Source organism: Geospiza fortis, unplaced genomic scaffold (assembly GCF_000277835.1).
Source record: "Geospiza fortis unplaced genomic scaffold, GeoFor_1.0 scaffold41, whole genome shotgun sequence".
Lineage (NCBI taxonomy): Eukaryota > Metazoa > Chordata > Aves > Passeriformes > Thraupidae > Geospiza > Geospiza fortis.
The window spans coordinates 10,296,782-10,310,023 of NW_005054299.1; positions in this window are offsets into that span (position 1 = coordinate 10,296,782).

Consider the following 13,242-nt stretch of genomic DNA (forward strand, 5'->3'; position numbering starts at 1 on the left):
TCCTCTCCTCTCCTCTCCTCTCCTCTCCTCCTTCCCCCTTTTCATTTTCCACTCATGGAGCAGCCACAATGTTGTTTTTGCCATTCCCAATTTTGCTGGAGGAGCTTCAGTGTGCTTGGTGAATGTGACATTGGTGCTGCTGCAGCAGCTCCTTTGAAGACAGTGATGCTGAATGTTTAGCCAAACCCTTCTTTTTCATCTGCAATGTACAGTAGTGAATAGACTTAGATGAATGTAACCAGACCAGTTTGACACTCTCCATCTTTCCCTTTTGACAGTCTATTGAGTCTTGTAATTCCATAATTTTGCTATTATTTGAGTCAATACAAACTCTTCTATTGTACAGCAGTCCTGGATTTCTCCACTGAAGAAAGGAAACAAGGAAGCCAATTGCTGGTAACTCTGAATGCCTAAAGAAAATTACATGAACCAATTCTTATCTAAAAAGCTGTAGTGTATAAAAACTGTCTGAGTCTTCCTTTTATAGTCTAAAGAAACAAAACCACACCTCCACTTCCCTGCTTCTTTGATGGTCACATTGAAAGCAAATTAGTTGCATTTATATTGTGATATCTGAATTAAATTTGTCTGATATGGCTGAGATGTCACAGCCCTATTAACTACAGGTGCTCTATAATACAGTGCCTTTTTACACAGGCAGGTAGGATAAAATAAATTATTATTCCTTGTCTACTGAAGGGATTTTTTCTGTGGGAAACAGTGAGCAAGCCAGCTGCATCTCAGTATAACCAAATCTTTCACAATGCCTTCAAAAGAAGCACAGAAATTAAATAACTACAGACACAGTCCTTCTTGTATTCATCTCCTCTAGCCCAAAGCTCCGAGACCTTCCTACACTCATTTCCAGTCTTTAAAAAAATTAGCATTTCACAAAGAAACAGCAGAGCTCTACAGCTCTCAGCAGTGATTTCTGTTGTTGTGTTTTGTGGTTCTATTTGCATGCTCAGTTTTGATAAATTATGTTCTTGGGTTGGGTGCAAAATATATTTCTGAAGTGAATGAATGAATGAATGTATGTCTCACTATGGAGCATCTAATAAGATAACTTCTGAGATCCCTATCTTGTGAGGTGTTTAATTATACAGAATCATCCTAGAAAATATTAACTGATGTCTGGGTCCTGAATCAAGTGTGAATGAAAGATATCTGATCTTGAAATTGTGGGCTGGAAAGGAGGTTGTGGGCCAGCTTGTGGGCTGGCCACGGACCCTTATGCAGAGACAGTTCTTTTGCTGTTTTATAAATTCTTCATGAGTGTGACGTCTTCCCCGGTAGTAAGCAGTTTCAGAAACTACAGACACAGACTTCAGTGCTGTTTGTGGGAGTTTCTAGGTGGTTTTAATGAGGCACAGAGGTAATTTTGCAGAGTCATGCTGCAAGTAGATGTACCTGTGAGCGCCAGTGTGGGGCTGTGAAAGAACTGGTTTCTTTTTGGAGTGGCAGATAGAAGAGAAAGTGACAGTCTGTGCAGAAAATCTGTGTGCAGCCTCCTCATGGGGAGAAAACATGAGCTCTTGGAGCATCTACTGAAAATTCATAGAGGGTGAAGGATTTAAAAGTGAAAGGAAAGGCAGAAAAGAGAGAAAGATGAAACAAATTGTTCTAGAAACCGCAGAAGTTAAAAATTGCAAGTCTTGATTCCTCCCTCTCTCTCTGCCTGGAATCCCTCTGCATCCATGAGATGTCAGTGATTCAGACTGACATAGGGAAAGCTGAAGAGATAAGAGGGCAATATATGTGGGCATGTATTGAGGATGTACTGAATTAGTTGGTATTTGTATATGCATCTAGCAAGGCAGAGATATACAGAGAAGTTATATATGTGGCTGTGCTGTTGCCATCATATAATTTACAGTTCCCAAGGATTATGAGTAGTTCCTGTGCCACTTCTGGCATCATCTTGTGGGATGTGTGACCTGAGGAGTTGTGGGTACTTGAGATAACCACGAAGTGCTCCTAGTCTTTCATCTAGCAATTCAGATAAGCACATCTGTGATTTTAAGTGTATGAAGAACAGGGTGTAGATGTGCTTTGAATTATGCCTATACCTCAATGCTTTGCTGAATAAGGGCAGCACAGCAGAGTAATGAGCAAAATTAAAAAAAAAAAAGAACCAAACTAAAGGTACTTATTGGGCTATATTTAGGTCAGGATCTGCAGTTCATTTCTCTGGACACCTGATGCCTCTAGCTAACTGGCATGACTGGGCTGCTCCAGGAATGATATTTTATTCCACTGATCTGACAGCACCCAAGGTTTTCTTATGCACAAATGTCCATATCACTAAATCACCTCTGCCATTGTTAGTGCTAATTGGCTCCCTGACTGTAACCTCAGAGGAGCTTGATAAGCCTGAATGGAAGCTAAAGGCCTGTCTCCCCACACAATGGCCCTGGGACAACCTGTGAATATATAACAACCTCTGCTTTCACATCATGCTCCCTGGTCTCGCTACAGAGAGGCTTTCAAAAGCCAGGGCTATCACCCTCACCATTTTCTGTCAGGACTGTTTGCCCACACAGAAGTTGAAGCATGCTAGGCACTGGTAAATGTTTGCTTTCCATCACATTTTTCTGCTAGTGGGTGCCTGTGTGTGCAGTCGAGTGTGCTGGGCAGGCTCCAGCTCCTGGTAAACAAGAGAGACAAACCGGGGACGTGAGCAGAGTGGGAATGCAGATGGGTGTTGGCATGAGGTCAGATGCTTTTACAAAATACCACCCTTCATTTCAGCTGTGTCATGCTTTCTGATGTGTCATTTCTTATGATGGATTAGACAAAGCTAGCAATCTTTTGGCAGGCTGAACAAAGCTTATGCAAGAGTAGATCTTTTTAGTGAAATTTCCCTTTCAGAACCCTTCTGAGAAATCCTAAATTGGCCTGGAAATTCTGCTCTACATGTAGAAGTTCAGTGTGTAATCCTGAACAGAGCGTAAGTTTTGAACAGTGATCCTTTGAGGATTAGTCAAAATGTATTCTTTTTCTTGCAAAGAATTTTTTTATCCTTTTCCAAAAGGAGTGATGAGCTTCTCCTATTAATGGAAGAAGAGAAAGGGAGAAAGGGAGTGGCAGAGCTGACATCTGTAGTTCCTGCATCTGAATTGGGTTCTGTCATTTATTTTATATAACCAGAAAATCTTTTGAGAAAGGAGAAAGGGATCAGGCTGTGGAGAATGGAAGAATCATTATTTTGTTCCAAGGAAAGTGAAGGAGGAAAACCAAAATTCTGCCAAGAGAAAACCAGTGTTCTTTGTCCTCTGTCACTTTCATTGCCATCCCAGTTAGTACAGTTGAATCCCAAAGGGAAACAGAAGTAACCAGAAGGTACAGAAGTATTTTCATATGTTTTCAAAGCATGTTGCCAGTCAAAGCTATTTACATTCTCTCTTTATCTTGTCAGTCGTAGGCCTTGAGGGTTTTCTTGTCTTTTTGCTCTCAATGTGTGTGGGTGAATTATGGCATCCTCTCTGCTCCCCTCCATCTTCTTTAAGGTCTCTGCTTGATTTCCCAGTGACATGCACACAGATTTTCTATTTGGCAAAATGTGGCATCATTATTCCACACTCCACTCTAAGTCTTATGTGTCAGTCTCCTTCCAGCTTTGCAGGTTTTGTTTGCATAAATGAGGGGATTGCAACAAAAAGAATCTGGATTGGCAGCTCTGAAGACTTTAATCCTCTTTTCATCCACAGAACAAAAATAATGCAACAGCAGTGTGACTGGGATGACTGCTATGCTGGCTAACACCAGGGACCAAACTGGGGAATTCCAGAACTTAAAAGCACAACCCCTTTTTATAACCTGAGCTGAGGCAAGAGGTCTGTAAGACACCTGTAAGCTCTAGGGGCTGGGAAGGCAGAGGCAGAGCTGGGCCACAGCTGGCTGCTCAGTTACATGAGTTTGCTCTGGAAATGAACTCTTTCCAAGTGTCTCAGCTTTACAGCATTGCGAATCCTGTGCAAGTCACTACCTAAGTGATAACAGTATCTTACTGGCCATACCAGAAACTGGATTCAGTCCTAAGCCTGAGGAAGACTAATCCTTAAATCAAGTTAATCTTAGATTCTCTGCAGATGTTACTGGTAAATTTACTGGGCTTGTTCTACATTAAGGATTCTGTCATGGGTTACAAGGTTAATGGTGCTCCTGGCTGTTCCTGATGTCAAGCTCTTGGATGAACTGGGGTAGTCATTTTCCTGTGCCTCATCTGGAATTCTGTGTGCAGAAACAGAGCTGTCCTGCCACAGGTCTGCCTCAGAGTTCATTGGAAATACACAGGTGGAAGAGGTGGCCCTGTAGTCCATTGTCTCCTTCAGGATCACTGGGATAGAAATGATTAATTAATTACTTTTGTCCCATCTCTCCTTGAAGATCTTGAGTGATGGGAGACTCCACAGAGTCTTGGTACATGACCAAGCTCTTCCCTTACTTTTTAAATGTATTTTCTAACGAGCAACCTGCATGTTTTTTGCTGCAGGTTAAGGTTCCATAGGGTGTGTTGTTGATTTCCTCTCTAATCCGTGCCTTTAAATCCTGTTTTTGTACTGGAGGTTGTTCAGTTGTGTAAAATCCCATGCACACCCCTTGTCTAATGCTTTCCTTCCCCAGACCATTTCTACAGCCTGTTAAGGTCATGCTGAGTTCTGACCTTGTCCTCCACTGTACGTGCAGTCCCGTGCAGCTTAGTGCTAGCAAATTTAGTAAGCATAATCTCTCTTCCATCAAGCAATCTGTAGTGGAAAAAATGGATAGAAGCAAGCCAAGGACAAGACATACTGAACAGTTTTGGAGAAACAGCAGTGGCAAATAACTGATACTATTCTCAAAGGTAATCCTTTTTGGTTTTGCACTAAGTTCCGAGATCTGGGAAAGTCCTATTTGAATTAAAGGTATTTTAAAATAATTTTTAATAATGTTTTCACTAGCTGTTGTACCAGCTGGATCTCAATCTCGAGGTTACATTTCACCATTCTGAAATTATTTCACAGAACAGAGTGGCTCTACTCATAGCCTTGATTAGCCCATGGGTCACTTCCAGACAGGTGGCTTATCTCTCACTGAGAGGGCTGCACTGCACTGGCTCCAGGGCTGGCTGTGCCAGCCAGGCATCACCAGGCATCACCACGCTGCCTTCACCTGCTAGAACACGGGCAACTGCTCTCACAGTCAGAGTCAGTGGCAGAAAACACAGGATCTTCCCAGTAAGGTGGGAAATGTGCTGCTGTGTAAACTTTGGCAGAGTTTAGCCCCAAGATATTGAGTCTGATCTGGGGAGGAGGCTCCACTGTGAGGAGTTCTGGCACATAAGTTTCACAGACCCAGCTGATACCTGCTCATTTAGAGAATAAATAAAGCAGGATTTAAGAATTAGTACACTTACAAGGCTTTTTTTTTTTTTTTCTGGATGGTGATGTCAGGCCTTAAGAAAGATATCTGATATAATTACTTGCGGAAAACTGCAGGCAGGTAAGCAGCTTCCTGCTTTCTCCACCTCTTCCTACTCCCAACCTGATGTTGAAAAAATACACAGCTGGGGAGCCTTGTGGGAGGTGTCACAAAGCAGGGGTCTGACCTTCTGTTTGTATTCTGCCTGGGTCATTTATTCACTCTGTTAACAAATGTCTTGAGAGTCCTGAGCCACAGTAGTAAAATAGGGGTAAAGTTCCATCCACTCAATAAATTCCTCAAGAGACTCCAAGACCTTCAGTAGCCTGCCTGATCTCACAGTCTCCAGAGCAGGTCAGGGCCATCCCATAAGATCAACAACTTGAGGAATCACAGAGCTTGTCCCAAGCCGGTGGCCAAATGTTCTGTCAGTCCCAAAAGTGACACTGGCCACAGGGCCCTTCTTTAGGTGGCGAGAGGAAAAAGACGCCGATGACGCACATCTCAGCCCAGATACGTGTGAGCTGTCGTGCTTATCATTACCATTGTTCATTTGCTGCAAAGCAGGTGTTAGCTCAGAAAAAACCCATAAAAGCTGCATTCCGGATTGTTTGTTCCTCGTTAAAATGATCTGGGCCCCCGTGGGCATGTGTTGTCTTAATATTCTGGTGCTGAGAAGTGCCACATTTTCATAATGAAAGCTGTTGCAGGAAAGCAATTCCGACCTCAGATAAAGGGAGAAGATTACGCTTGCCACTCGAGTTATGGTATTAGAACAACTGATTTTATTTGTTTTCATTTTCCCTGTCAGCTGCTGCTGACCCTCTGTGCAATGTTCTTCAGAGATGTTAATTGTATTTTGTGTGTCTGGATCCCCCTAAGAAGTGACAAACATTTTCAGTCACAAATTGGATGTCTCTTTTCATTTAAACATCAACTAGGAAAACTAATTTAAGAATGGTGAAGCTGTTGTTCCAGCAAGGGCCCTAATATGCAGTAGGAGCTGACAGATAGATTTAGGGACATAAAGCAACAAATTCTGTGTTGAGAATGTAAATCTATAAGATATTCACTTAATTTTTCCCTCAGCTGGGTCATGACTGAAGAAAAAGAGCCACATGTATGCAGTAGGACAAAATAATGAAGTAACTTCATTCAGTTTTCAGCGATACAGTCGCATAATTTAGGTCCAGCACTGAAGTGGACAGAGTAATCTTTGGACAAAGTTCCTCGGGACACCTATGGATGCCTTTGCCTTAAAAAAAGACTGGACTGCTTTTTTTAAGTCTTGAGTGAGAAGGAGAAAATAACAGATAACATGCAAAGAGATGAGGAGAACATTGAGTACATGGATCTGTGCAAAGTGGGATGAGGGAATAAATTGCGTCTCCTCTGAACAGCTGAGCTGCTGAAGGGAAAGGGGAGATGACCAGAACCTACACTTCTGACAGAGGTGACTAGGCAAATTCCCCTAACATGACCAAAGCCTTGTGAGGCTGGCACGTGACTACAGTACAGTCTGAGTTCCCTAGATCTGAGAACTCAAGCCCAAACTTGACTCTGTCAGCAAAACAAACTGGTATTTTAAGAAGAGCTGCCCTCCCCATACTGGAAGACTTCACAGTGCTGAGTAAAGACGAAATGAAGGTGCTCAGCAGGTGTTAGTGGTTCTCTCAGATGCTCTGGAGAAAAAAGGCCCCTGGCAGAGCACAAATCCCTCTCTCAGGCACCTCTCCTTTCCTACCCTCTGATTCTGCGTGGCCAGATGACATGTGGTAAAAGAGCATGTGAAAATCAGGAAGGCAATGGAATATTTTCCTTTTGTTTTCAAGTCAGCGTCCAACACATGTTTCAGAGCTAGAGTTCTCTTCCCATGAGTTCAGGGTCTGTTGCTCATGGTTTTCAGTTTCAAGCTAGTCTGGGTGCGCTCCAAGCAGAGGGAGCTTTGCAGCATTGAGGCAGCAGACACTTTCTGACAGGAATTGTGCTCTCCTGTGAAATGTGCAACAATCCTTGACCAGAGTCAGTCACTGTGCTCTTCAGTAAATGCCTGAAGGTGACTCCAAATGCATGTCTAAGTCACATTTCTCTTGTCTTGGTGCTCAAGAGAAAAGAAGCCATCCTGTAGTTGCTGGAGCAAGACTGTCTGCTGCTGTGCACCCTCTAGAACCATGGCCTCAGCTTACACATTGTGGGATGGGCTTTCTTATCTCTAGGTTGGGCAAAGCAAATTTCCAGCCTCATGGTCCTTTGTCTTTCCCTGTGGCTCCAATAACTTCTCCAACAGGAAGTTCAAAGGGCCTTAAAGCAACCTTGGTCCTCCTTTTTGGTTGGTGCCAAGTACAGCATAAAGCCTTGTGGAGAACAGTTGCCTGTTAACATGGAAATTATTGTGATCAGCAAGGAGGCTGAGGGGACAGGGACTGCCACACTGAAAACTCTTTCTGGAGCAGCTGCATGTTCAGTCCATGACATGAAAGAGTCACTAAGAGCTTCCTTATTTATTTTCTAATTTTCTATTTCAGGCAATAGGCAGAACTGCAAGAAAGCTAATTCTGAGGGGAGATGGCTCTGCCTACCTGCATCCCTCAGGGTGTAACTCATCAGGTACAAGAAGCACACAGCATCTCCCAGAACATCCTGTGGACTGTAAGTCAGGTTCTGGAAATTTTACCTGTGCTAAGTAGCATCTTCCTCCAGAAGTTGTCCTCCTGCAATCAGTGCAGTAGGTTCCTACCTGAGCGAGGAAGTCAGACAACAGCTGGTCCTCAAGAGCTGTGAGTTAAAAGTGTAGCAAGCAAGCTGATTTCCATAAAAATGGAAATGAGTCAGAGAGGGAAGAACTATATTTGAGTGCAAATGCAAGCAATTAGCTCAAAGCCATTACTGTAATGGCTAGAAAGACTTTTTTTTTTAATTATCATTACTGAAATGCATTAGCAATATCTTTTTTTAAAAATGTAAGTATACACAGTACAATCCCATCTATCTGCCAGAGCATGAAGTAACCCCATTTCAGTGGTACGTGCAGAGGAGCCTGTGGAAACTCTTAACTACAAATAGAACTTTGCACAGGAATATGAATGAAGGCATTACCAGGGAGAACTTGAGAAAGGCAGCTGTGATTAGTGCCAACACAAATATTTGCTCAAATGGGAAGCTGGACTTTCAGAACAATTTCTAGGAACACCTGCCAGGCACACCCTGCCTTCCTGGCCCTGAGCTGTGCTGATGCCCCTCTTCCCCAGAGCACTGCTTTTCTCTCCTTCCCCAGCAGAGCCTTTGGAGGATGCCTGGCTCAGGTACAGAGCTCACAGGCCCATCACAGGGGACTTCCAGGCTGCTGGTGGTGTCAGGAATGTGTGTTGAATGCAATGGTACTCAAGGTACTCTTGGACAGCCTTGGATTTTTGTTTAAAGAGAGTCATCTTGCCACTTCATCTATTCTCTGTAGTTACATTTGCAACTATATGGTTAAAATATATGGTCAATGAATGTAAAATATTTTTCTGTGAAATTTGATGAAAGTGATAAGCTTTGGTTTCATTGAAGCTGGGAGTATGTGGAGGACTTCTCCCTGATTGTGAGTGGAAGTGGCTTGATTATTAGGTTGCTTTTCTCTCCATCTTCTTTTTGCCTTTGAAACAAGGAAACAAAAAAAGAGAAAACTCCCAATTCCATACTACAACAATTGTTTTGGCCAAATGCAGAGTTCAGCTTGAAGGTGTTGCAGCCCTGTGGCCCACCTGCAATGTGAGCTGTGCAGCCCACATCACTTTCACATCTCCACTGTATTTTTTGAGAGGAACTGTGTCATCTGAGGTAACAGAATGAAGCACTACTTGCATGAGAGCAACTTTAGACACACAGAGGAGGTTCTCAAGCATAATCCAGAGATGATCTGAGGGAGACACACCCCGCTGATGTAAAGAAGTTCAACTATTCATGCAACTCAATCCAGGAAGCATGATTGCAGTCGTTCCCAGTGCTGACAGAGTCTAGGACAGCAGGAGAAAGGTTCTTCTGGTGAGCTGGGGAAAGTATCTATGTTTTCTAGCTTTTCAGCATCATTTATGAATTTAGGACCAAAACTGTGCTTCCTAGGGAAATATTTGCATTTGTAGGGTTTTTCTTGGGCAGCCATAGTAGGGATGGTGTAGGGGTGTTGAGTTGTGTTCTTGTGTCTCGGCAGTCCTGCTGCAGTTCTGGAAGAACTGTCCCACTTCTCACATAATTTGGTAGAAAAATACCTGGAAAAGCACAGGATCACCACCATTACCATTGCAAGTTCCCTGGCAGTATCCTGTCCATGCACAGCCACTGTGTACAAGTGTATTTTTCTCCACACCAGTACTCTGCAAGTATCTGAGGTGTCACAGTGATGAGAGTGCAGTGCAGCATGACTGTCAGCTTGTCTGAAATTGCAGGGATTTTGCTTTGTTAGACACTTCAGGTGAAGACTTAGAAGCCAACCTCTGCCTTTGAGTACACCTTCATGGTTCTCAGGGGAGGCAGCAGAAAGAACAGGCAGAAGTGGTGGCAGTTCAATCCTATGTGCAGGAGTTTCCCCTGCAGGAAGGTGATCGGTTCACCATGTTAGGTGCTTTGGAAGTTCCCTTGTGCACACATGGGCAAGTAATCTGTACCTTCCTTCAGCAGCCTCAGGGGGGCTGAACCTGGCCTGCAGATGATACAGAAGACATTGTCTGCTGGAGACAGATGTATCATATTTTGTACCTGGATTCAATGAGGTGACAAATGTAAGCCTGTTTTTTATTACCATGTGGCTGCTGTATTTCTCACAACTGTCTGTCGAGGGTTGCCTGACAGAGACAGAAAGCCCTGGGTTGTGAGTTTCAGTTATTTATATTCTAGGTCGCTCTCTGCCATCCTTTCAGAGAGATGACTGATGCCCTCAGCCCTCTGCACAAGGTTCTTTCCTTCCCCTGGAACAGCTCAGGGTGTGGGTGCTTTCAGCTGGGCCCTCCCCATGTCTAACAGACCCTTGATTCTGTGGTCCTTCAGTTCATGTGCCAAATCTGGGGTGTGCAAGCAGCCCCACCAGCTTGTGGCTCAGTTCACAGATGTGGCCAATTCCACCAAACCTGCATTATGGACCAGCAGAAGACCTTCAGGCAGCTGTGGTGCATGACCCTGTGCAAAGCCAGTCCAACAACAAATGCTGTTGCTGTTCTAGCACTGCTGTAAGTGCAGAGGATATCCTGTGGCCTGGCATGAGCCTGACAGCTCCTATCTCTAGGTGGGCTCAAAGTCATGGCACTGTGATGCTTTGGTGATAGAAACCTGGGGATGTGGTCCTGGAATGATCTGACAGCACAAAAAAGAGTGACACTCCTTGCCTGCAGGAGCTTTGCTGGGACATTCTCACTCTGTATGGGCTCATCTCTGAACTCAGGGACTTTTTTCTAGGATGGGTCACAGAGACTCAGTGACTGAGGCCTCTGGATGTTCTCAGTTATCCTCTTTCCAATTTACCTTTGTGAGCAGCATGTCCCACTCCTGTCATGTTTTCTGTGTGGGAGTGGGGAGGTGGCAGTCTGGGGCTGTCACCTTGCTGTGCTTCCCCAGCAGACAGGTTCTGAAGGGGCACAAAGCCCTCTCTTGAGCCCCTGGCTGAAGGTGGCTGCCCTGTGCTGCTTAAATGGGATAAGGAGTCAGGGCCAGATGAAGGAATCTGCTCATGTCATGCACCATGGCCCCCTGGAGGCAAGATAATGACACTCACCCTGAGAGGACAACCCTGTGTGGTGGGTCTGGAAGGATTGCAGTGTGACCACTGCTGGGGAAAGGAACACTGGGGTGAAACAAGTAGAGAAGGATTTATTTTACTGCAGCCAAAGATGGCCATCAGTTACTGACACAGTCCATTAGTGGAGCTGTTTGTTATACCAACTTAATCGTGTTTTCAGAAAGAAAAGGGGAAAAAATAATCAATATGCCTAGTTCATTTTAAAACAATAAATAACCACAAGTCTCTCCCCTGTCTTGTACATAGCACTGCTCTCAGCTGGGAGAGTGAAAGGGGGCTGTTTGGCCAGCAGAATCAGGCACTGTGGATCTCTCTGAACTACTTTCCTGCCTCCAGGTGCTGAAAAGAGGTCTCACTTCCCAAAGGTGATGCATGGAGCAGCTGCAATACCACCAGTGCCCATCCTGAGCTTTCCCACCTGTCATTTACTCCTTGCTGCAAGCTGTTTTCCTGCTCCAGCCATTTTAGCACAGCAGATCCCAGCACTTGCTGTCCCAGTCCGTAGCCATGGATGTTATTTCTTCTATTCCAGCATGACCAGCAGGTCGAGAGAGATAGATACAAGGTAGAAATTCACTACTGTGAGGGCAGTGAGACACTGGAATGGGCTGCCCAGAGAAGTTGTGGGCGCCCCGTCCCTGTCCGTGTTCAGGATCAGGATGGGAGGGGCTTTGGGCAACCGGGCTGTTGTGGTTTAGGAATGGCACTCCCTAATTTAATGCCCTCTCCCCCACCCTGTGACAGTCCCCCACATCACACACAGCTCACTCCCTCTCCTTCCCCTGAGGAAGTCATGAAAGGCTCTGGGTTGAGGTAACGACAATTTACTGGAAACACCAATGAGATAAGGGAACAAACAGTAATGGCAACAAATACCAATGGCAACAGTGTAGGAAAGAGAGGGTGATTGACATGCAAAAATATTCACCAAGCCATGGACAGTGAAAACAAATGTTGGACAGACCCTCTGCGTGCCCATTCTTTGTCCCTACTGCAAGCCATGCCCACCTTCCTCAGGAAGCAGGAATCCCTTCCTTCTGCCCCCAGCAGTGAGGTGAGCTGGTGTAGAATGACAGCCTGGACATACTCTCATATCTCCAGGTTCCATCCCCTCATAGCTAATGCAAGAAAATGAACTCTGTCCTGGCCAAAAACCAGGACATAGATCTAGTGGAAGGTGTCCCCATCCATGGCAGTGGGGTTAGATTAGATTATCTTTAAGGTCCCTTTGAACCCAAACCATTTTATGATTTTATTCATTGTATCTGAAAAAAGAGTCTAAATCAGAAACTGCAGTGCTTCATGCAAGGATTGTGAAGGCCATAAGTAAAACCTTGTCTCAAAGCTTGGATCATTTTTTGCTTTATAGTACACAGGGCAAACACATGCCCTGAGAAACCATGGTGAGGTGGAGAGGGTGGGCAGGAACCATGTCAGGCCCAGACCCCCTGATCAGAGACTCCTGCGCATGAACCAACCACGTAGTCCAGAGGAGATCAGAGCTCATTTCTCCTGTATACCCTCATGTAGCACAACCCATGGTATAGGACATACAGTAATGAGTATAAAACATGGGGTATTTCTTTTTGTGCTGCTTCAAGAGTGCAATTTTACCACCATTTGCTTTCACACATTTTTTTCATGAGTCTTCTGTAGTTCTTGAAAATTCATGGGATTGGCTGGGAAATCAAATGATTAATAAGAACAAACTGCAGGCATTTTTGAAAAAGATCTGTTAGATTTCGAAGTCTCTTTCATCTCATTGCAAACAGAAGGAGAAGAAATGCCCACAAAAATAAAATGAAAGCTGAAGATCTAGGTGGTAAACCTTTAAGACACACTGTAAATATTGCAGAAATTATGATGAGCTTATAGCAGTCTCTGAGAAAAATCTGTCTCCTGAAAATACAGCCTCTCAAAGATCAGGACCATAATTTAGTCATGTGTGTAGAGAAATATGCTCTAAGTGCTTAACAAATTATAAAAAATAATAATAACGATTAATAATACATGAAACCCGAGAAAAAAAAGATGAATCACTGCATTAGAGAACACAATAAAAATCTTTG